This window comes from Camelus ferus, chromosome 20 (assembly GCF_009834535.1).
Source record: "Camelus ferus isolate YT-003-E chromosome 20, BCGSAC_Cfer_1.0, whole genome shotgun sequence".
In the NCBI taxonomy this organism is placed as follows: Eukaryota; Metazoa; Chordata; class Mammalia; order Artiodactyla; family Camelidae; genus Camelus; species Camelus ferus.
Window position 1 is genome coordinate 11,417,546 of NC_045715.1, and position 26,033 is coordinate 11,443,578.

Consider the following 26,033-nt stretch of genomic DNA (forward strand, 5'->3'; position numbering starts at 1 on the left):
TCCTGAGCCGGTGTGGCTTCGCTCACAGCTCTACCAAACCACACAGCTGCTCTGAAGGACGGAGGTAACCATAAGCCTGCGATAACATCAGGAGAAGAGCGAGTTATAACACATTTCACTGAAGGCAGGCCTGGGACTGCTGTGCAGAACATCGGCTTAGGGACGTGAAGGGTAGCTAACTCCTCTAAGCTCGAAAGCATTTAAGAGCTTTCCAATGATGGACTTCAAGGAGGGTACCGGGCTGGCTCCCCTCTTCCGTCTGCCTTCCAAAAGCAGGGCCCATGATTCAGATGGCCCTTTGGAAACCCTGCAATCCTCGAAACCGTGCAATCCTCAAGACTGCCTCACGGTAAATAACATAAGTGACATAGTTTCTAACTAGACAAATGCCTTTTTAAAACCAGTTTTTCTCTTTTGCAGCCCTGGATGGTGACCTGTCAGGAGCTACCCCAGGCAGCACTGAAGACCTCCAAAACAGCAACACCAGCGTCTCGTATTTCACTAAAGTCATGTGCTTTACTGTTTCTTTCATTTTCTCCCTAGTTATTCTTCCACCTTAGAGCCTTGAGCAAAGGCTCAAAGATACTTACATCAACTACATCTGGAAGAAGCTAAGCAGAGGAAAATCTAGTCAGGTCTCCACAAAGCACGTATTAGAAAGCCTCTTTTGCCCTTAATAGTGCCTTGAGAATCTTGCTTTTTTTTTTTTTTTCCTTCCCTTCACTGATAATCTGAGAAAAAGCCCAGTCCCAGTTCACTCCGTGACACTTTCCTGCTTACCAAGCCTCCGGGAGTCAAAATGAGATGGAGACCCAGAGGAAGATAGTTCCCTGTCACTGTGCTTGAATGTTGTCTGTTAACACAAACTTAACTCAGCTTTGGCACAGCTTTGCTAAACAGTGACGGAGCAAGAGTCAAAAAAGAAAAAAAAAGTTGTAAGAATGAAGCTGGAGGAATAACCCTCCCAGACTTCAGACAATACTACAGAGCTACAGTCATCAAAACAGCATGGTATTGGGCACAAAATCAGACCTATGGATCAATGGAACAGAACAGAGAGCCTAGAAATAAACCCACAGACCTACGGTCAATCTCCAACAAAGGAGGCAAGAATATACAATGGAGAAAAGACAGCCTCTTCAGCAAGTGGTGTTGGGAAAACTGGACAGCTGTGTGTAAATCAATGAAGTTAGAAAACCCCCTCACTCCAGACACAAAAATAAACTCAAAATAGCTTAAAGATTTAGACACTATAAATCTCCCAGAAGAAAACATAGGCAAAACATTCTCTGACATAAATCTTAGCAATGTTCTCCTAGGACAGTCTACCCAGGCTATAGAAATAAAAGAAGAAATAAACAAATGGGATCTAATTAAACTTTAAAGCTTTTTCACAGCAAAGGAAACTATAACTAAAAAGACAACCTACAGAATGGGGGAGAATATTTGCAAATGATATGACTGACAACTTCCAGAACATATAAACAGCTCATACAACTTAATAAAAAAAAACAACCCAATCCAAAAAATGGGCAGAAGACCTAAACAAGCAATTCTCCAATGAAGACATACAAATGGTCAATAGGCACATGAAAAAATGCTCAATATCACTAATTATCAGAGAAATGCAAGTCAAAACTACCATAAGGTACCACCTCACACCAGTCAGAATGGCCATCTTTCAAAAGTCCATGAATGCTAAATGCTGTGGAGAGGGTGTGGAGAAAAGGGAACCCTCCTACACTGTTGGTGCGGACGTAGTTTGGTGCAGCCATTATGGAAAACAGTAAGAAGATTCCTTTTAAAAAAATGAAAAATAAACTTACTATATGACCCAGTAATCCTACTCCTGGGCATATATCTGGAGGGAACTCTAATTCAAAGAGATACATGCACCCCAATGTTCATAGCAGCACAATTTACAACAGCTAAGACGTGGAAGCAACTTAAATGTCCATTGACAGATGACTGGATAAAGAAGTTGTGTATTTATACAATGGAATACTACTCAGTTATAAAAAAGAATAAAATAATGCCATTTGCAGCAACATGGATGGACCTGGAGATTGTCATTCTAAGTGAAATAAGCCAGAAAGAGAAAGAAAAATACTAGATGATATCACTTATATGTGGAATCTAACAAAAAAGACACAAATGAACTTATTTACAAAACAGCAACAGACTCACCAACATAAAACAAACTTATAATTATCAGTGGGGAAAGGGGGTGGGAAGGGATAAATTGGGAGTTTGAGATGTGCAGATACTAACTACTATATATAAAACAGATAAACAACAAGTTTCTACTGTATAGCACAGGGAACTATATAATGAAACTACAATGAAAAAGAACATGAAAAGGAATATAGGTATGTGTATGTATGACTGAAACATTATGTGGTACACTAGAAATTGACACATTGTAAACTGACTGTACATCAATAAAAAAAAGAAAAAATTTAAAAAGAAAAAAGTTGTGAAAAAAAAAAAAAGGGCAGGGTTTAATGCATTTGGTAGTGGTTATCTTAACAGCTTATCAATTTCCTGATTACCTTTCTGGTGCCCTTATAGGCTGCCTGGGCCACGGTGAGGTCTTCTGCTTGGTTTCCAACTTGAACTAGCTGTCAGATGTTCTACTAGTTCTAAATCCACCAGCAGGGGCCTCCAGGAGTTGCACCAGAAGCAAACACCACCCTGCAAATCTCTTCTGGATCATCTAAGGCCAGGCTGGCCCTTGCCTGAGCAAGCGGAGGAGGGAAGGAGGGCGCCCAGCGTCACCATGGCCATCTGTGAACATCAGATTCAAATCCTGAATCTCCGCTGCCACTGTGGGTGCTTTGATGTGTGGCCACTGCAGCTTAACTTTATCCCTTCCAGCAAGGGGACTGCTCTCCTGCTACCCAAACTGACAACCTGCGAGCCCTGACAGCTGAAAGAAATACCACTCAAAAGGAATTGCCAAGGGCAGCAGGTGTGGCTTTGAGAGCCAAGGACAGAGCTGCGAAGTTCCCACAGCACTGCGCCCATCCTCAGATCCTTCTCCCGTTCGGTCACTCCGGTCCAGCTCCCCACAACTGCTGTTCCAGCTCTACTAGACTCGGTCAGGGCTTCTGCATTACTAGGGACAGTCAGAGTCAACGGTTAAAGGGAGAGAGACCTAAAAAGGTTTCCAAAGGAGCCTCTGACCTAGAAGAACACTTCACACATTTAGTCAAACAGGGGTTTCTCAGAGTTCAGAGAACACACTGATATCACATCCCCAAAAGGAAAGGTTGGGTGATTGAGGAGTGATTGCAGCCATCACTGCTGGATGCTGCCTAGATCAACAAGCCAATACTTCCTGGGCATCTACCATGCGCTCAGAGCTGGGCCCTCTGCTGCGGGGGAGGCAGCTTAGCGGAGGACGAAGAAGTAGCCTCAGGCAGTTGCTCACCAGCCTCAGTGCCCGAGAGCTAACTGTGGTGAGTTTCTCGGTCTTAACCTCCCCAGAAATTCTGATTCACTGAGCCTGGCGGTGCTGAATCTGCAACTGTGACACATCCCGGTGATCCTGGTGGAAGTGGTGCCAGAGCTAGACCACCTTTGGGAACCACTGGGCTGTGATCTGATTCCTGCCCTCAAGCAGTCTGCAACCCACAAAGCCACGCAAAGCCACAGAGGCTTTTTACGATCAGGCTCCACACGTTATAGGAGTTCCTAAGGAGAAGCCAGTCAGTGAAGTCCTGAGCATTCAGGGTAGACTTTGTGAATGTCAGCCCAGCTTGGTGGTCAGGCAGGACTTGGACAGAAAAAGCCAGCCCCATGCAATCATCTTAACCAAACCCCCGATTCAGCAGGACAGGGAGGCCACAGTGGGCAGCATAAATAAAGATGGATGCAGAAACTATCAGACCGCCCCCAAACAGGTAAAGAGGCTTCCCATGTTGAGTGCAGGGAGGAGACTGTCACCAGGAGAATCATAGAACTGGTGTTTCCAGATAACACCATGTTTGCATTTGCATTCTGCCGCATTCATGTGGTTTCCTGCACTTCATAATTTTAACATTTGTAAGAGAAAAAAAAATGCTGTTATGAAACCCAAATAATGCACCGCTCTGAGGCAGCCAGCTGCTAACAAGAGTGACATCTGAGCATCATTTCAAGTGTCGTTCACAGCTCTGCTTCAGAACAGGGACATTTAGTAAGAAGGAGAAATAACAGATTCTGTTCAATGTAAAACAAAGTTAGGGTTCCACAGCATGAAAGAAAGTACTGGCAGAGAACCCAAACACAGGGACCGTGGACACAGAGAAGGAAGACGTGAGATCTGCAACAGAGATAATAGAGGACAGTAATTCAAAAGCAACCTATCTCGTTTATTCAAATACGATATTCATATAACACGGTGCCATGTTTTCTTTCATGCGGCAAGGGAAAAAGTGGTGAACAAGACAGTGCAAGGCCTGCTTGACCCAGGGGCTGGGCCACAAGATCAGTGCCAGCACGAAGAAGGAAGCATAGGTGCCTGCCCCTTCTCTCCACACCGGCTGGTCCAGTGAGCCCCCTGTGCCAGTGATGACTTGCCGAGGGCACACAATTCAATCAAGCAAGGATCAAAGGGTACACCTATTTAAGTAATTTCACAAGAGTGAACTGTGGAATTTAAAATCTACAAGCAACCTTGGACATCACCAAGGCATGCCCTGGCATTTTTACAGGTGACTCATTCCAGGAGGCTGGATAAGCTGTCCGAGGTCACCAAGATATGTGGGCAGAATAGGGCTTCCTCTGAGGACTGTTTCCAAGAAATACATTGAACGCGGCTGATAAAACCTTCCTTGGAAGTCCACGTCATTTTGGTGTCGAGTTTGGAATTTGTTTATTATTTATTTCTAGTGTTTGAATTCCCCCCCCCCCCCAAATAAGACTGTCATTCTGGGCACTGTGTTTCGTTAAAAGGTTCTCGATAAACACTTGATGAACAGGATTTGAAACTCCCCCAGACCTCTCACCTTGCTCAGCCCCATACTTCATTTCTAGGGTAACAACTTGCCATCAGATTGAATCTACCATCCCTTGTATGATTAATCCCTTGGACTCTCAACTAAAATAGAATATATGGAAGATAGAGTTGGTTTGCTGCTTGTGTGTTTAGTTGTCTGGGTCCCCCCTCCCCCACCTCTTTTGGTCTTTTCTAACCACAAATGCATTCTGCTCACATCGAATTATTCTGCAAATTTCAGAAATGAACACACCAAGTAAATTTAGTTGCTCTCTAAACTTGAACAACGTTTTCTCAACATCCTGTTGCTTGGGTTGTAGAGAAATAGCCATGTGCTTGAGTAAGATGTCCCAGGACACCAAAGAAATGACGACTGATGAAATTTAAAGCTAACGAACGCCAAGAGCTTCCGATGACTTACCCGAGACCATTTGTGTTTCAGGACCATTCGTGCAGGCTGGGGTCTGCCCCTTCTCTCTTGCTCGTGGTCTGCAGCAGGATTATTTTTGAGGCCTCAGAATAAACTCTTTCATTTTGTTCCAGAATGCTGCAGTCAAACAAAACAAAATGCCAAGTCAGAATGAAAAATAAATGCCACTTCAAGCAGTTAGTTGATATTCAGGGGGAAATCCCCGGCCTTTCTCAGATGTATATTTTATAACCTCAAACAAGCATGTTAATTACCAGAACGATGTTATCACACAACAGATCTCCATATGGTGCCCTAAAATGCTGGAGAGGAGGAGGGAGGAAGGGAGAAAAAAGACAACAAAGCACCTGCTGGGACAGGCACTACCTCTGATGGTATGCCATATACCACTGGCCGTGTGCTTGCAAAATTTCAAATTGACTAACTGAAATAAGTAACTAAAGGAGGATTCATTACGTTGAAATAGAGATACTACTGTGCAGTCATCATGAACAGAAAGTGGAGAAAGTTCTGTTTCAAGTTAAAATTCATCTGAATCTGCCCATTAAAGACTCAGACTGAATGAGCTAATGTTAATATTTTTAAATAAAAGGCTATCGGGATTGAACAGAAAAGGCAACATGTGGGAGAGAGGAAATTTTCCTTTTTGCACCACAAATAGGTAATTGGGTTTCTGTTCTGACTCGATGTATCTGGATAAAGACCTTCCCCACCCAAGTTGGAAAGTGGCGTTTACTTTACACACTGACCGTGAAATGAAGGGGTAAAATCTGTGTGCCTGACTTTACCCCACTCCAAGCAGCTGCGTGTGATAAGGTCGCTCTGAGAAGTTCCCTTCTGCCTTGTGAGCCTCCAAGGCTCACTTGTCACAGGGTGTTGTTCTAGCTGCTTCTGCTGCTTAGTCAAATCCACCCCACTGTTTGTTCCTTGACAATGGCCATTTGAGAGCCTGGAAACGGTCTTCAAAAGATGTCTGCATCCTTTTTGAGCCCTTTCTGAGCTCTTCAGCATTGATTTTGAAAGCCCATTGGAAGGTTGTCACCCAGTTCCCTGACTACGGTGACTGCATCCTACTTGTAACTCTAAACCTTCCATGAATCTCCAAAGGTCCCGAGGCAATCGCCAAAGATTTTCTCATCAAATGACCCACTTGTAAGAGAGAGGATAGACTTTTTGTGCTTCACGAGGTTGCTGTGTGAATAATCAATTCCTTGAAAGCCTTCTGGGGCTATTCCTTTATAGAATACTCAATGTTTTTTAAAAGGACTTTTTTTTTGTTGGGGGGGTGTATACTGGTTAAATTCATGTAGGCACTTAAAGATCTGGAAGAGGAGGTGAAAGCCACTCTTGGGTAATGTTTAAACAAGGGAGTTGAGTGTAAGGCCATTATATTTTCAGTCTGGCTGGAAGAGCAACTGTCTGAAAATGGCAAAGGCTTTTTTTTGATGCTATCAATACCCACTGAAAGTGGGGTTGTAACGATTTTATTAGTTTTCTGAGCAGTTTTCATGAAATGCAACTCAGCTCCCACTCAAATGTGTAACAGTAACATATTGATACAAATTAGCACAAGCCAGGAAGTTCAAAGCATGACAACTTGTCTTTTAGCTTACCGTTTTGGTAAAAACAGAATTTGGAGTGAGAAGGATTTAAGCGAGCCCACTCAGAGTTATTGGCTGGTATCAATCTTCTTTTACTAAAAATGAACTGTTGCTTTTCTCTTATTTGTTGCCAGCTTTATGTCTTGGTATTTTAGAACTGGAGATGTCTTTGTCATCTAGTCTACAATTCTTCTGTAAATAAAGCTGCTGGCTCAGAGAGGTTGACAGACCTCTTAAAGTCACACAGCAAGTTACTTTGCGCTTTGACTAGACTGGGGATTATCGCAAGGAATCTTAATGGACATAATGTCACTGAATGAAATGGAATGTGTTGGTCTGAAACGTTGACCAGCAGCACAATACTTTCTCATAGTACTCTTCCTCTCTTTTTCTGTTTTATTTTTGCCCCTAAAGAAAGAAATTAATTTCTGGATTATATTCTTGTCACCAAGTAGAGCAAAATTTTCTGGGAGAGGCAGAACGGCTCCATGATTAGCTCAGGGCCCTTCACCAGCTACCAAAGCCAGGTGTCCAGAGGAGTAAGGCTTAGATTACTTGTAGAGGAGGGGAAAAAAAAAAACAAACTCATCTAAGTGGCAAGATTTTCCATTCTTGTCTCTGTAGATGTGAATAAGGTGGAAGTGATTCACCTTGTGATTTATAGCTGACACTCAACTACACATAATGCAACAAGTATGAGACAATTTTTTATCAAAAGAAAACCATTGAAAATTCTACACACCTCCTTTTAAGCAAGACTTGCAATAGACGCCCCTCCTTCAGCAAACTTTTCAGCAGTGCTGCTAATCACCCAGAAAACAAACTGGCTTGAGTTTAATCTCCTTTGCCTGCCTGTTCTTGTTTGCCAGTTGAAGTTATAAATAGAGATAAGACCAAAAGTCCAGAAAGGAGAAAAGAATGCCAGAGGCTGAGAGCATTCACTGATATGCCTGAACACTGAAAGTCAGCTACATAAACAAGGATTTCACTCCAGATGATATCCTTGCAGAGTTTTAAAATTTGATAAGCATTTTTGTGACAATTTTCTGAATAGCTTTAAGCAGCTGCAGCATTGTACAGTATATCAACATAAGTTAAAAACAGTGGCCAAGAAGCCATGAAATTTTTTTTTAGTTTTAGTTTTGCAGCCAACTGGATTTTTACATTTAAGTCACAATCTCCTAAAAAAAAAATAAATAAATAAAAATGAAAACAAGGCAATATTCCTCGTGCTGTACAATATATCCTTGTAGCAAGGAATATAGCCAACATTTTATAATAAAGGAAGTATAACCTTCAAAAATTGCGAATCACTATATTGTACGCCTGTAACTTACATAATATCATACAGCAACTACACTTCAACAAAAGAAAAGTGTTCCTCTTAAAAAAAATAATAAAAACAATCTCCTGAGTAGAATTAGTTCCTTACCTATCAAATAAAAGAACATAAGTAAATCCTCTCCATAATTAATTCCCAATGATAATTCAAGCTGTTCTTACACAATTTGAGCATACCATATCAAATAAAATCTCTACAAACACAATTACATCTTATATGATCTATTAGGTACTTCTTTATCCTAACTCCAACGAGACACAGATTGCATAGAAAGAGAGTAATGGGTTCATGGTGGAATCTCACCTCAGTGGGGGTTGGGAGTCACAGAGAAGTTCATCACTTGCCCAACACCGCACGTATGTGACAGAGGAAGGAAGCAAACTTCAGGTCATCTGACTCCAGAGCTTCAGCTCGTAATGACTGCATGTCAAGACCCCACCAGAAATTGACACAACATTGTAAACTGACTGTACTTCAATTTTTAAAATGAGGAAAGAAAAGACCCCTCTAGAATAACTTAATTCTCCTACTTTGGATGTGAAGACCTGCAATGTGACTTGCTACTGCAAAAAGTCTTGGCATCACATAGTTTACACAAGCAATATTCAGTGCATATGCATTTACACCAAACGTCTCAACCTGCCTCATGGCTCTCGAATTCTTTAATTTCCAATATCCCAAATATACTACAATCTGTACTCAACTGTCCAAGAAGATGGAAAGGCAGTCTCTTGCTGTTGGAATCGTGATCTTGGACTGGTTAATGTGAGTCTGGTTAAACTGGCTGATTTTAGTATCAGAGAATTTCCAGCACAGTTTGCAAAAGCCCTAATATATTTCTATAGACCAAATGTCATCCTTTTGCACAGAGAGTTCTCCCTAAATCTATTTACTAAATAGTAAGGAAAAGAACAAGATACTGAATAAGAGAGCCACAGTAAATTCTGCTTGAATTTTTTTAAATAATAAGGGAAAATCAATTTTCAGTTGGCAAGAGAAAGTCACTAAGGATTCCAACAATATTAAAGTTCTTAAGTAGGAGCTGGCAAGACCAAAATATAAAAGTCAAAAGCTCTTGCATTGTATAAATTACAATGGCTGTTGTTTCTTTAATTATTATAACAAATTAAGACTTTTCCATTCTTTCCCTGACGCAGACACGTGAACTACAGAAAGGGGAAGAAATGACCTCGGCATTTCTACCTCAACACAAATTTAGAACGCCATTGTTGTCAGAAAGGACCGCTGCTGGTTAATGCATCGTTCTTGTTTTTTAGAAAGGAAATGTCCCTCAAGTAGCCAGAAACATGGTCCCCATCCACACTGTGGAGTCCTTTTGTTTTAACTGTTCGTACTGTGCCCACAACCAATGGAAGCCAAAGAACTGGAAAGAAAGACTCATAAAAAGAAATACAACAAAACCTACTGCCATTTATAAATCTTTCTGTTACAAACAGCAACTGTGTTTTATAAAGGCATATGATCATCACCAAAGGTAGCTTTCGCCGTTTAAAAATACCAAATGGTAGTAACAGCTGCAAAGCTAGGCTGCTGGGACTTAACCTGTAATTTGGACAATTGGTGTGGGGATGACATTACTTTGTCTTACGACGCAAGAGGAAGACTCTACTCATGAACACGCAAAAATGTCTAAAATAGAGTTTTAAGACATGGGAGTTTGGAAACGGAAGTTTAAAACAGCCTTAAAGATTATAAGCAAAGTAGTTTAATACGATGAAGTCTTTAAAAAGAGAGGCAATCAGATGAGGTGGTAAACTTTCCTGGGCCTTCCTCCGAATAAAGTAAGAATTTGAACGAAAGTACTTAATAAAAGCCACTTTTTATTTTTGAAAAACGAGGAGAGGGTAACATATATTATATATTAGCCAGTGTATTTAATAGGTTGATCGATTCCATTGTAAACATTTTGTTATCCTAAAAAAAAAAAAAAAAAAAAGAGAAAAAAAGGTTGGAACAAATTTGGGAAACACTTTTGAGGGACTCTGGGGATTACTATGTATTATAAATCTCTAAAAGGGGGAAAAAAAGCATGCATCTCGGCCCAAAATATATTTGACCACAGGACACTTTTCCCAGAAGAAATAATAATCAGTAGACATGCACTGACCAGAATACAGCCTGGTAAACTACACACTAGGCCACTGGTTCTTAAAGTTTTTGGTCTCAAGTCCTCTTCATACCCCTAAAATGTCTTGAGGACTCCAAAGTGCTTTTAATTACATAGATGATACTTAACCATATTTATTGCATTAGAAATTAAAACTGAATTTTAAAATATGTATTAATTCATTTAGTTTGAAGAATAATATACTCATCATGTTACATAAAACAGCATATCTTTATGAAAAATAACCATATTTTTCAAAACAAAAAAGTCAGTGAGAAGAGTGACACTGATTTAAATTTCTGCAAATCCCTCTAATGTCTGGCTTAATAGAAAATTCTCAGATGTGCCTCTGAATTCAGTTTGCTGTGATGTGCTGTTTGGTGGAGGCAGAGGGAGAAAAATCTGGCCTTCATTTTCAGCTAACTGCGGATGCCTTCCTTCATGTTATACCGAAACCTGACAAGTGCTAGTTTCTTCAAGGGTAGGAGCACGGCGGAATCTGAAACTTATCAATGAGCTCTTTGGACTCTGCTGGATTACAATTCACTGGTTTGTCTTGCATTTTGGCTGGTTCACTTCCCGGGCCTGATTCTGCCACACCATGCACGGGTCACTGGCAGACAGTATTAGTTCAAGGACTTATACAGATTTTCCAAATGTTCATTATACAGCAACATCCCACATCGTGGAGCCTCTGAAAAAACCCACCATACACTCCTGAGAGAATGGCAATAGTCCTAGTCCCAGTATAAAAATAGTTTTGACCTTGCAGGACCCCACCCACCCACCCAAAAAGGTCTTGGAGGGTCTCATAGTGAGAAGTGCTGACGATGCAGACCCTCTGACCTCTACAGATCCCTCCCAGAAGCAAGCGCACAGAACTTTCATCCCTTCTCGCCTGTGGTTTCTGTAAGTCTGCACAAGGCCTGGTAACCTAGGCTGCCATGAGGGGCAGTGGGACACGGTTAGCTGTGAAGAAAGCATTTGGTTACCTGGATTCTGCCAGGTAGAATCTGTGAAAGGTGCACATTTTAGGCATCTTTGGCAAACACTTTCTTCCACTTTAGGCCTTAATAATCTGGGAAGGATTTAACTGAAGACAATGAGCTTTTTAAGTATCTGGAAAGATTCTCAAGGGCCTGTTTTGTGAAATCAGTTAATGAGGTAACTATGTAGTTATAAACCATTACCTATTTAAGAACTTAAAAAAAAAAAACCTACTGAACAACATTGCTTATCTTTGTGTGTCAATGTACACATGTAATAATAATAATAATAATAATAGTTAATATTTTGTGTGAAGCCTTCAAATGACACTATCTCTTTAAGCCTTACAACCATCCTAGATGGCAGACACTTTCCTTTGTTTAATGAAAGAAGAAATGGAGGTAGACGGGGCTAAGCAGCGTACTCCAGGGGCGGAGGGACTAAGGGACAGATTCAGGACGCTAAGTTCTAGCCGTCGGACACCAAAGGTTCACCTCCTCCCCGTGTTGCCTCCTTTCCAATTAACCGTTGACTGGACTTCAGTAGTCCAGATTCTTCCTCTGGTGGTTATTCCCCCGAATCATGAAATCCCCTCAAAACTTTCTTGTTGCAAAGTGAGTTGGTGCTCAGTGAACTGGTGCAGAGCCCACCCCAATAAATGTACCGAGCAGAAAGAAAGATGCTTTTGCCTCCCAAAGAAGAATGGCTCTCCCGTGGAAAAGGAGGTCTCACTCAAAAGCCACATACACAGGATGCTGTGAAGTCCAGTCTTTTGATGCTCAAAAGATCACAAGGATGGAGCACTAGGTAATGGCGCTCTGTAGACAAAACCCAAGGTGCCCTCAGCTCTGATTCCCCCTTTATCCCTCTGGAAGCACATTTATTAAACAAGGGCAATGAAATGCCTGCCATCGCTAAGGCACCACAGTAAGGCAAGGGGGTAGTATGCTCCTTTCCAAGTGCTCTCTTAAACCCTTAGCTCCTCTGAGTCACTAGACCCCTAGGTCTACTATTTCTCTTACATCGATGGCTTTTCTTCTGCTAACCAAGAGTCATTAAAAACATACTGAACACCTTTCTAGATTAGAATGAATCATTCTCCAATGTCCAGCTCAAGACATCACTCCTTCCAGAACTAGTCAAGCTCTCCCCTCCCTCCAAGTGCCTCTGGCAGGGACCCCGCCGCCCCAATCCATGTGGGACTCCTTGTGCACGACCTGACAGCAGGTGATGTCACTTCATCTGTGTGAGTCGCGTCCCTGATAACTATTAGTAGATGGCGAGTGAGCTCAAGACCTTCTGGAGAACCTCTCACAACCCTTCCCACAGTGCTGAACACAAAATCTCGTTTTAGCTTCTATTTTTCTCCAACTGGGTAAACATGGAAGCACACAGGAATGTATTTTTATGTCAATTTTATTTTTGAACATCTTTCTCTTCACTCCCAAGATTACACAAAATTAGCAGTGTGATTCAGTCAGAAGTTTTAGATATTTTGAAAGAGAGTAACAGTCTATGCTACAACCAGTGATATTCACTGAGCCCGTTTATCTGCGACACTCTCAGAGCAGAGAAACTTAACTCCATCCTAACGTGAACTGATTTTAGAAGAAAGCAGGATAGTATATACTAACTTTTGGCAAAAAAAAAAAAAAAAAAAGGTGGATTTGGGGTACAACCCAGAAAGCCATCCATCAAGTCCTGTGCTTTCTAAATGTTCAGCCATTGTTAACGACGTCCACTACCTGCAGTCCCATGTCTGTACATCTCTTGTTTTCAGTATGAATGCCACAAACTGTCATGGAGCTTTTTAATGAATATTAAAAAGTCTGCGGACTGAGGCTACAGGATACAGAAGAATCCAGCTCATTCTCTTGGCATGATAATTAACTTTTTAAAATTGTGCTACATACTTGGTATAAAATGATAAAATCTAGTATCAAGTGGTAACAACAATCCTTCAACACTATGTCAAACTCATGAGGCATTTCATTCTTCTCCAAAACTCCCCTCTCTCTCAGACAAACCAAGTAAATTCAAGCTTTGTGTATTTGCAAGCTACACGGTTAGGAGCAGACCTGTTTTGTTTTGTTTTGTTTTGTTTTTTTACCATGCCAAACTTCTGTACAGAAGTTAAGAAAGGAAAGCCACTGTAATGGCTCACATCTAATTACGATGACAGACTACCTAACTTAAATATTGGATTCCCATTTGTAAGCTCCATCACTGGATTTTAATTTTGAAAATGAAAGGCCATGAAAATTTTGGCCTTCCTCTGCAACCAAACAGCCTGACTTTAACCTTCTTTGCATATATCATTCTCGGTGGAAATTTTTGAACAACCACAAAGGTGGGGGCAAAAGGGTGTGTCACATACTGACTTCTTAGTCATATTTCCTGATGTTGCCATTTTCGTATATTTAAAATATTTACTTATGGTGACATTTAAGTAATTATAGTTTATGAAGCACTGTTCTCTTCTCCTCTCCTGGTAGAACCCCCTCAGTGGGCTGTAGCACAAATGGAAGTTCTCTGAATCAGGCATGCCTTAGCAAAGGGCTGATGCTTGTACTGGTGAACACCAAACTTCTCCCACTGCTCTTAAAATCTGAAGTGAGTAATCTAGGTTGGTAAAATTAGACTGCCTTTCACGTTAAATACCGGGACAGCTCTAGACTAACAGTTCTTTTGCCTCCACATTTACATCAGCAGTGCCCATACACCCCTGTTCTCACTCCTGAGCACCCGACACCCCAGACGCCCCAAGACAGGCTGAAGGAGCCATTAGCTATGGTCTGCAATGAAGAAGGGGTGAGCTGAAGGGTCATCATGGAAAGCAGGGAAGCAATATTGGGTGACAGAAGGGACTCTGGGTCCCATCACTTTTATGGATCCACAAAGCCTACTCTTGGTACCCCGACATCACTGAGTTGCCCAAACTGGAAGCACCAGAATCCACACCTCTGCTTTCCCCTGACTCCTCACGGGAACTGTACCAAATTCTAACCATTCTACTCCCTGGTGATACTACTTGAATCCTTCCCTTTCTGTCCCTCCAGCATCTCTGCCTCTGCTCACATCCACCTCTCCTGCCCTCCCACCCAGATTCCCCATCGCTCTCGTGGTCCTCTAGTCAACTTTCCAGATGGTCACCAAAGCTGCTTCTGGAAAATGCAGGCCTTATGGCTGTCCTCCCCAAACCAAAAACGAAGGGCAACTACACTACACTCTTCAAACACAGGGAACTATATTCAATTTCTTGTCATAACATATAATGAAAAGGAATCTGAAAAGAAAAAAAATGTATGTATATGTATAACTGAATCACTTTGCTATATACCCTGAAACTAACACTGTAAATCAACTACACTTCAATAAAAAAACTAAAGAAAAAAAAAAAACCCCAAACCACCTGTCACTGAAGAGAAAGGGGAATGCGATAAATACAGCAATAGAACACACTCTGAGGTCCCCACCGCCCTTCCCCTTTTGTTGTGACAGGGCAAGAAAGAAGCGATCTAAAGGAAATAGACATGGAGAATACACAAAGGGCCAAGAACCAACATTTCAGTCACAGATTTCTTTCTGGGTTTACTTGGCTCAACTGTATTTTGGGTCTTAAAAAAAAAAAACAAAAACTCAACTTGACTTTTAATCATTAAAAATAATCCTAGAAGCATATCCTGTTATGCATTGTCAAGTTGCATTGATGCATTTCATTACTTCTTAAAAGGCTACACATTAAAAACACTACTAGAAGTCAAGCTAAAGAAAATAAAATGATTTGCGATATTTTTTTAAAGCAGTTACTGAAACAGAAACAAATGTTATTTTTAATCTCTGGCTCACTGTAAACTGACAAGATATGAATATGAATTTTACGAAGTGATGTATAATAACTGCTTCCACTCGCCACAGCCGCATGCCAACAACTCAATGTTATAGTTCATTGGGATGTGACATGTGGAACATGTCATCTACATAACAAACCCTCCTCATTACAGTAGACTTACTCTAGCGAGTTTCTGATACTGTGACTCATTAACATAAAAAAGCTTAGTAAACAGCTATTCTCAAATTTGATTCTTAAAAAGTCATTGTGAAAGTTTTCCCTTTCTAAACTAGTGAGAAACAGTATCTGAAAAATTGTAAGATGAGGCCGTAATTGTCTAAACGGTAGTCAGTTCACCAACATACGTATGGAATATGTGCTTTAAAAAGAAATTCTGCCAGGTGCTTGGCTGTGGTACAAAGTATGTGATCGAATGGATCGTGCCCGCGGGACACTTCATCCTCCATCTGGGGAGAGAGCATGTATACAAAGGGCACAACCTCTTTGCAATAAAGTAAGAGAATAAGAGAAGAGCTTTGGAACTTCAGAAAATGAAAACCATTTTGCGCAGAAGCGGGTATCAGGAAAGATGCCATAGCAGAGGTGGGCCTTAAAGACTAGATGGATAGGAATTCTGAACTCTTTAAGTGTCTGTTCCTACAATGAAAGTCCCAGAAAAAGCACAAACTAATCATTTTGTTTCTAGAGTGAACGTTTATTGAGGGACTATTATGTATGAAGAAATTCATAAATGTTATCTCTATGCCTCCAAACAAGCCTATAATGACAGCTTGGTTATATCTGATTTACAAAGGACTCAGAAAGTCACTGACACTCCCAAGAGTCATTAGTTCTTGCTGAACATTAGTAAGCCAAAATTGTATTTATCCCAACACAACAATTCATCACGCAGAGAAGATGACAGTCTTAACAAGAACAACCAAGGGTCAAAATCACTATATACTTTGAATATAAATATGGGTTGATATAATAAGGATTCTATCTAGTATTCCAAAAGCAAATCGCAGTCCCCCAAATGTCACTGAAATGACAAGAATGTCAAGAACTTAATACACTCAATATACTTATTTATTCTGTTCTCTAACATCAGTATTATGCAATGGTTTCATTTTACACTCAATTATTAAAATGTGTATTTGTTTTAAAATCATTATTCACACTTTGTTTCTCAAACTGTGACCCAATAACCTTTGATGTTAAATGTATCACAGGAGAGTAATCATTAAAAATAAAAACCCAGGGCCCCACCCCTAGTCCACTTAGCCAGGCTCTTAGGGCTCAGGAATCTGAATTTTCAGCAAGCCTTCCCTTTTCCCCCAAAGTGAGTATTCATCGCACATTCAAATTTTCAAATTCTTTGTCTGAAGTTTCCTCCACTACCTGTTTCCCTCTTGGTTTCTCTTCCATTGGCATGTCTTTACCAATTTAAACAATGACTTTCAACATCATCCAAACGTTAGTCACATTACTCTAACTGAAAGAAAAGTTGCTTTTGAAAACACTGAAATTATACTACTGAAAAGAGGACTGTTTCAAACCATTTTTATAAACCGTTTTCTACAGTCTAGCTCGAGTCAGCAAAATGTAGCACTGGGAAATGCTCTGGGTTCTACGTAGGCGGAGTAATGCCCCCCACCCCCAAAGATGTCCCCATCTGAATCCCCACAACTAGTAAATGTTACCTTCCATGGAAAGAGGGATTTCACGGATGTGAGTCAACTAAGAACCTTGAGATGAGGACGGTATCCTAGATTAGACAAGGGGGCCCAATGTAACCAAAGGGTCCTGAAGAGTGGAAGAGGCTAGCAGAAGAGGAAAGTCAAGGGAGATGTGACTACAGGGAAAAAGGTACAGGGAGATGCAGTGTTGCTGGTTTTGAAGATGGAGGAAAGGTGACCACAAGCCAAGGAACACAAAGTGGCCTCTAGAAACCGGAAAAGGCACTGATGTGGATTCTCCCTGCTGACACCTTGGTTTCAGCCTAGTGAGACCTGTGTTGATGTCTGACCTACAGAACTGGGAGATAATAAGTGTGTGTTGTTTCAAGCCACCAAGTTTGCGGTCCATTAGTTACAGAAGCCCGAGAAACTAATACAGGTTCTTTGAAGAAAAGAAAATAAACAGGTTACCTATAACACAAAGACGGCGGCCCAGGGGCCCACATCCTTTTCAGCCTCCCCGAGCACATAAAGACAGAATCCCAAAGGTGCCTTTGGGCACAAATGAGATGTGGCCCAGACAGCTTCCAACAACATGGCCACTTCTTTTATCCACCTCTCTCCTGATCCTGCTCTTCACGCTCAGTGTTTCTATGTTATTTGTTGTAATTTCTCCATTTTCCTTTCTTATTTGCTTATTTGTGCTCTTTTTTCTTCTTTGTGAGTTTGGCCAGAGGTTTGTCGATTTTATTTACTCTTTCAAAAAACCAGCTTTTGGTTTGATTGATTTTTTTCTATTGTTTTTTTAATCTCTATTTTATTTATTTCCTCTCTGATCTTTTATTTGCACTCAGATCTCTAGCTTATCTGCTCACTTTCCACCAAGACAGACTGGTTTACCACCTTGGAAACTACAAAAAGGAGAGGGTCTAAGTCAGGGTTTCTCCACTCCAGTACTATTGACATTTGGGCCCAGATAATCCTTTAGTTGTGGGCTCTGTTCTGTGCGTTGTAGGGTTTGTAGGGTACTCAGCAACATTTGTGGCCTCTGCCCACTAGAAGCCAGCAGAACTACCCTTTCTCCCAGTTACGATCATCAAAAACACCTACAGACCCTGCCAAGTGTCCTATCTAGGGGCTCAAAATGGGCCCAGGATGAGAGCCACTGGTCCAAGGCATGTGTCAGTTTACCTGGAGCTCTGCGCTCTCTCCAGCTCCCCGTCAGTTCCTCCCGCGGAGGAGACAAGCCGCCAACCTGTGTGTGTATTTCACTTACATTACAGCTGGTCCCATTCAAATCAAGTTCCCCATGAACTCAGCCTGCTTGGCATTTTAAAACAACTCTAAGTCAAAACTCAACCACAGGCCTTTTTAAATGGCCCCACTGCACTCACTCCCAGCCACAGGCCACTGGAAACATGGCCGTCCCACAATGACCCACAACCCACGCCTGCCAACACACTCACGATCCATCCCGTCGTTATAAAGGCCAAAGCGCACTATTCGCCTGTTACAAAGAACACTCTGATGCTCTCTGCAATTTATTACCTCAATATCATCAATAAAAATCCTTTCAATCACAAGGTTTAACACTGCATAAATCAAGCATGCAGATGATTGACTGAAAGCCTGACTCTGATGACAGAGCAGATGTTTGGGAATCACATCCCAGGAAACAGTCACTGTCCTGGAAGAAGAAATCAGCCTACTGGAGAACCAGAATTTCCTCAAGTTCTCTCTAAGAAAATGACTTAAGCAAAGATGTTAAAAGATGTTTTATGCACTTCTTAATTCTGCTCAGACTTTCCATTTCGATTTCAAAATAGCAAAACAGTAAATGGGACACACAGCTCTTTAAAAACTACAGCTTCTAAGATTGGATATTAAGTTCACAGGCTCGCCATCAGTCTATCCTAGATGGAGGTGGCTGTCTGAATTGCAGCGACTGGTGACTTTACAGCATGTTCTTCCAGGAATGCCAGCATACAGATCCTTGGTAACTACAAGTAAACAATGGCTTTTTAACAGATCAACTTAACTGTGACCTTTGCACATGAATCCTCCATTCTATCGCCATATTAATTAATTCTAAGACTTTAGGATTTTACGTTTTTCCTCTCAGGGGTCTTTCTCCAAGTGCACAATATTCTTATAAAGTCTGCAAATAATAGCATGTTACTCCTAAGATCTTAGGGCCAAGTCCTGAACCAAATCCCACACTCCTTTTATGTAATGAAACTGGCCTTTTTGGCAGTCAACACTGGTAGCCACAGCCTCGTATTTCCTCTTTTACCTTTTGGGAAGGTGTCACACATTTTCTATTTGTTTTGAAGATTTGAAACTCAAAACATTCAAGATACATGAAGAACAGAGGGACAAGGAAAGAGTTTTCAGGGGGAAGTGAAGACGAATCTCATCAATTGGGTGCAGGGACCGCCAGGGAAGATGACAGGGTAGGGTGGGGAGAAAAGAAACTTAGACATGGTCATACATTGCCTCCAAGATGCAAAAATACCAAATTCCAAAGTGTTGCTTGATAAATGAAAACATCAAGACAGCACAGAGCCCGAATCTCCAACCTGGCTCCCTCATCAAGCTGTCAGTGACCCCGCCTTGAGTAGTAACGTAGGAAGTGTGGGTGAGTTTGCAACCTGGTGAAAACAGATACAAGCTAAGATTTCCAAGAGACGATTTACTAACAGGCACTCACCATTTTCCTGTGGCTGGTGGAGAAGGACAGGGACATGGCCTTAAATTGACTGAGCTGCAGGGTTTTAGTCCCTGCCAGACGGAATATCCCGTAACTGTCATTTTTACTTTGAAAGCGATTCAGGTATACAACACACTTTTATAAAAATAATGTATAAAGTAGCTCCTTATTTCTAAACCCACAATTACCAGCATATGAAACCAACTCTTGTCGGTCTTAGCACTGGTTTTATATATCTTGTTAGCTGTTAGGGAAACTGAAGCATCTTATTTCTTCATTCAGCATTTGCTGAGTGCCTACTTAGTGCAAGGCCCCAAGGATACGTATGAATAAAACACAGCCCCTGCACTCTCCACGCGGTGGTGTGATAATGAACAGGGGAGGAGAAAACAAGGAGGCAGTACAAGTGCCAGAATGGATTTTTTTTCCTATTAAAAAAAGAATATCAACTTGAATTTCCTACCCTAATTCCCAACTCACAAATTATATTTTCTTTTGTGGATGGCTCATGGGGACCAAAGCGTTTCAGCATGATTGCTTTTTGGTTGGAAATATCTCTGGAACAGATTTTAACTACAACATTGGCCTCTACGCTGGAACGTTCAGCTGACAAAGAAAACTTTCACACCAGCATCAATAATTGATTTTCTCCTACTCCACCACAAGATCTGGCATACTGTGTTCACTTTCTCGTGTGTCTGCTGCACCCTCTACACTTTTTTGTTTAACATTTCAGAGCTGAGCTTTTATCTCATTGAGCTCTTTTATTTTATTTTCACTTACAAGCAAACAATTTTTTTTTAAATCAATGAATAATGTCTGAGTAGCCCCAGGGAGTGCAGCACCACAGGAAGTGTAAAAAGGAACAAGGGTTTGCCCTTGTCCTTAAAAAAGCTTTCCAACCTTAGTCCGGGAGACAAACTCCATAAACAAACAATAAGCCATGAACCAGGGGAATGTGGATGAGTCCTGGGAGATGACAAGCCATGAACTTGGCAGGTGAAGGGTTCCAAGTTGGAACACAGGTATTAATTATGTGCCGGCCGAGGGTAAGAAATTTTCTATTTTTAAATCTCCCTCCCCAGAATGAGTGCTGTTTGAAAAATCCCACCTAGGTAAGGGGACAGGGAGTCACATAATGCTTGGCCCATAATGCCTGTTTTTAAAACTCATATATGCTACTCTGTTTGATTATAATACTTGAGATGAAATTAATTTTCAGCTCTTGGCTTATTTTTTCCCTCTGTACTCTCATTATTAGGTCTGGAGTGGTTTCTGGTAGTTTTTTCACAAAGGGCTAGGTATGGGAAAAACATAAAATTGGGGGGGAAACTGTTATCTACTACCTGGAGATTATTTTGCAATGTATAAAAGCAAAAGCCACAAAATGTGTTTATCCCTAGTTGGGGCAGTACAGCTTCTAAGCAAATCTATCCTAACACGTGTAAAAAGATTTTATTGTAAGAAATGCTATACCACAAACATATTTTTGAAGCATTTTGTTATAAATGTCTAAACAGTATTAGGGTGGTCAAATAAATCATAGTAGAAATCTTTTAAAACCCGTGTATCCCAGGATTTTTCTCCAAATCCTGTTTATTTTACCCATTCTACTTGTCCCCGGCTTCATTCAGACCAGTAAAGGTTGACGTGTTTTCAAAGTCGTTGTTTTGAAGGTTACTCTTCCAGGTAAATTCAACATGAACATTTGTCCTTTCAAGCAGCTAATTCCTTTTTAAGCAGCTAACTGTTCTCCTACATTTGTTTTTCACTAGATAGCTGTGAATGTAAGCAAAAGGCAATTGATGAAATTCAGATATAATTGTCTACAATTTTCTATTACTGCTCTTAATTCATTGTTTTAGCCAACCATCACACCCTATTTTCTGTATACCGTGCACTTCAAATTGTCTGTGAAATTTTAAAAAATTAAACGGTTGTCTGAAAGTGTTTGGTGTATGATGAAACTGAGATAAGAATTTTTTTTCCCTTGCAACTTTCATCCGTGGCTGTTTGCCTAAGACCTTCTGCTCGAGCCAAAATGTTGTTTTTTTTTTTTTTTCCCCAAAAAAAATTCTGGCCATAACTTTAGATGTAGCTTTCATTTGTGCCACTTCATTTTAACAATGGCAAAAACAAAGGCTTCTTTACTGGACTAAATGACTTTAATTCCTCCAGTCAGAAATGATAGAAATAATTTTACGGGGTTGGTGTCACATGGCAAAAATGCAGCTGAAGTTACTCTTCTATGACAAGAGATATATAAATGAAATATGTGCAATGTCAATGTTTAAATTACTTTCAGGATTTTCACGGATATTCTTACTCCCTAATCCCACTTCTTGGGTACTAGTTAAATTTCTTTTGATTTTTGAGAAAATGCACATGTCTGTATCACAGAAGTCTTAACCAACTATGGAAGGGTTTGAGATATTTATAGGAAAATCTTATTTTCAAATTCCAAATAACAATGCCATTTACTCTACTATGTCAGTCATTACCATTTTCACTCTGTCTTATATCAGACGGTGGCTTTTAAGCCAAAATGTTATTTTTTTAATCTACAGATGGTTTATATGCTTTGCTGCACAGAGAACCTGGCTGTCTTTTGGCTGGTACACTTTTCCAGCTAAAAATGAGAAACCGAAGACAGAAAGTTGAATAGGAACGCAGGATGGGGAATTCAGGTAGAATTTTACAGAATATTTTTATTATTTATTTTCTCTAAGAGATCTGAATATTCAGTATGCCAGTAATTTTCTGATTTGAATATAAACAGACACCACTATTTTCATTTCACACACACAAAAAAATCTGTGGAATTTAATTCACCAAAAAGGGAGGGGAAAGAGGAAAGAAAGGAAGAAAAAAGTAAGGTAAGGGGGTAGGAAAGGAGAGAGGGAGGAAAAAAATAGTAGAGTCAGGTTTTGTGTGGGAGGTTAAGTTCAAACGTTAAGCCAAGGTCATACATAATTCAAACTCACTTTGAAAATCTCTTAACTTTCCCAGAAGACACTGCAAACACGATTTTGTGTACGTAACTCTTCACAGCAACTTTCATGTACACAGAAGCTTGGGAACCACTGAGACCATGGGAAGAACACATCGGAGGGTCACACAATAATGTCTCAACGATTCAAACCGTTCCTCTCTTGATGCAAGTATTACATCCCCAGAGTGAAGTGGAAAGATTAGATGAAGAATGCTAGAGTGTGCTTTCCAGCAGGTTTTACCTCATTGTGTTCTAACTGTAAGCGTCTTTAACTTCAATGCCTATTCATCAATTTACTTTTGTTGTAGTTTAAAAACAAAACAAAACAAAACTGTGGCTACCCATCTTGAGATCTGAATGTAGTGGTATGTAGACTAACTTCAAAAGTCATTCGTCTAAAAAAATAGTTAATCTGGTTGCTATTTAAAAAACTTAAACATGGAACCAAATAAGCGCCAAGCACTTTCCAAAGCCCTTTATGTCTCTTTTTTTGCCCCTTGGTAATCCATGTTTTGGAGTATTTTACCTTCGGTCTCCCACATCCAATATAGATCATAAAACTCTAACAGGATGTGTGGGACTTAAGGAAGTAAGGAGGGGATGCTGTCCTGCCTCCAGGCTCTGTACCCCAGCTTTCTGGTGAGATCAGCCCTAAACTGGCCTGTGAGGAGGGGCAGGGGCAGAGCTGCAGGCAGCCTTGGGACAAGGCTCCTTAGCCCTCGGAAATCTTCATTCTACCCCTCTCTTTCTTTTTTAGTCATTCCCTAATCCACCAAATCCTCATCCACTGTACTTTTCAGCTTCTTTTTTGTTCTTCTGGGAGGACTAACAAATTAAGATACAAATATCACAACGTGTAGAACATTCATCAGATCTTTCAAGGGAAGAGGGCCCCAGGCATTCCAGGGTAAGGGTGGGGTGTCACCCAAGAGAGAGTGTGAAGGACGACAGGGTCCTAGGAGACACGGAAAACCGATGACTGTCCTGTGATCCAGCAGCTTAAAACTTAAAGTGAAACCAGTAACATTGATGAGTGTGATTCACTACTACACGTCAAGAAGCCCGTTGGCCATTTAATTCTTAAACAGCCAGAAAGAACAGTATTACCATGAATGTGAGACATGGAATTCATGAAAGGACTCTTTTTTTTTTTTTTTTAACCTTTATGAATGAACCAGCATGAGCCTAAGATAACAGTCCATTATTTTAGAAAACATAATATTCCATCATTATTGATTCCTTTAGGGATGGTTTGAATAATTACATCAATGAGAGGCTAGCTTCCAGAGACTGAGGGATGTCATGTCATCAGAAACCTAAAAAATTAAATTAGTGGTCGAGCTCAGAGACAGAAAATGTATGGGGAAAAGGCTGGGTAGAGGAAGAGGTGTAGAAAGTTGGTAGGGGGTTATTTAGTAAATTCTGAAGGAAAGGGGACATGACAGTGATGATTGTTGTTACCCCTCCCTGGACTTTTCTGTGCTCCAAGCAGACACCTGGGGGGTCCTTTTGGGGAAGCTCAGTCCCTGCAGAAAATCTACCTCTGCGCATCTCAGCTGGATGTATTGGAAGGAAAGGTACCGCTAAGGAGGACAGAGCTTGTCCATCAACCATGCACCGAGGTAAGCCATGCAGTCCTGTTTGCACAGTCGCCACCGTAATTCTATTCTAAGAAACAAGGGCTGGGGTGACGCCACAGAGGACACGGGAGACAGGCTGCCTGTCCAGAGCTGCCACAGTCAGTCGCATTTAGAGGAAAGGCAAAAAGTTGTCACCCATGTGTCGTGCACTTCAGGGAACACCACCACGTAAGAGCCGATCAGGACGACCCTGGAGCACTGCAGACTCGCGCACATGCCCGAGAATGCACCCTGCATGAGCAGGGCTGCCCGGGACTTGCAGGAATGCTCTGACTTCAGTACCTCCAAGATGCCGCTGCACACCTCCGTCTTTTCAGTTCCCATTAGCTCACCCTGGTCTGGATGAAAAGAGCTCAGTGAATCAATGGCTTCTGTTGAACTGTTTATGTATCTTTCAGGTCCTGATTAGGCCATTAGTCACCGAGCATACTGCACAGTAAACTAGGAGTAGCTGCAATTATGCAACTTCCCAAGAACATCCCCGGAGCATTTACAGTGAGACCACAGTGCCAGCAAAATGTGAAATGGAGATTATTTGTCAGCAATTTTCAGAGCCGCGCGCTTCCATGCCAAATGAAACAGATGCGTGGCAGTTAACAGAAGCTGGGAGAAAACAAGAGGAACGATGAACCTATGGATGTTTGCTCTTCCGAACACAGCCGAGACCTGAAAAGGAGAGCTCCCTGTACAACAAATAACTCTCAGCAAGTAGTGCTCCAAGTCATCTGTCCCCCTTTCCGGTAATGTCCGTCACAGCCTCGACGTCCTGCAGCCATTGAAGGCACAGAACTCCTGGGAACTCAGTCCCGGTGAGCAGCTAGTCCCCTTTCAGAGCGCCCCCCGCAGCTGCCCTCATCTGTCTCCCAACGTGGTGAGTATCGGGTCCCACAGGAGGCATGTCCCTTTTCCTTTCTGCTACAGGGTCTCACTTTTCCTTTTCAAAATCAGCAAAAATTATATAATTGTATATTCGAGGCTTTCTCATCAGAAGGAATAAAGAACATTCCTAGAGGAAAGAGAAAGGACCATGGAAAAGCAGCACTTAATTTCTTGCATCAGGAAAATGCAAGAAATTCTTCTACACACACTGCCTGGGATAAACCAATGACAAACATGAGTGCAGTCTTTTTCAAGAGAATTTGCAAGGGATGGGCTATTCGCAACCTCCCGGCAAGGAAACGGGAAGTGATGGACCATGAGAAATGGGTCAGCGCTTCTGCATTTGCTGGACAAGTCATAACAAGCAAGAACCTTCCTAAGAGTGTTTTACAGTATTTTTCATGGCAAGACTGATACTTTTTGGTCAGTTAATCCCCACTTTCCTATTTCTATCCGTATACTTTACATGTATTTATTTGTTGATTTATACATTTTCGCTGAACTTGAAGTGACAGTTATTTTTAAGAGGTTGCCAACCTGGGTCAGGAGGAACTCAGAAACCTGGTTTGCAGTGTCTCTGGCAAAAGGAGGCTTGACAGCTGAAAGCAACCAGAAAGCTGAATAGATCCAGGTTTCCAAAACACTAGAAAAAAGAAAAGGCATCCTTTGCTTTCTTCCATCTGGCCTTTTTAAAAAAAAAAAAAAAAAGCGTTATTTACCCAAAAAGGACTTCTTTTGTAATGTCACCAACCACTTCCTTATGTGTTCAGAGCACAAGTCTAGATGTCCGTGTGTCAGTCTAGCTTCAAAAGCAAGATGCAGCTTTCTTCAC

At 41.2% G+C, this 26,033-nt stretch overlaps 1 protein-coding gene across 6 annotated transcripts in view; it reads right to left on the reverse strand.

Annotated features, from left to right (window-relative positions):
• ATXN1 (ataxin 1) overlaps window positions 1–26,033 on the reverse strand; it is a 357,282-nt gene that overhangs the window by 259,519 nt on the left and 71,730 nt on the right. For all 6 annotated transcript variants that reach the window (XM_032462534.1, XM_032462531.1, XM_032462529.1 and 3 more), the window contains one exon: window positions 5,403–5,528. The gene's annotated coding sequence lies outside the window, so the exon portion shown is untranslated. The remainder of the gene's footprint in view (window positions 1–5,402; window positions 5,529–26,033) is intronic.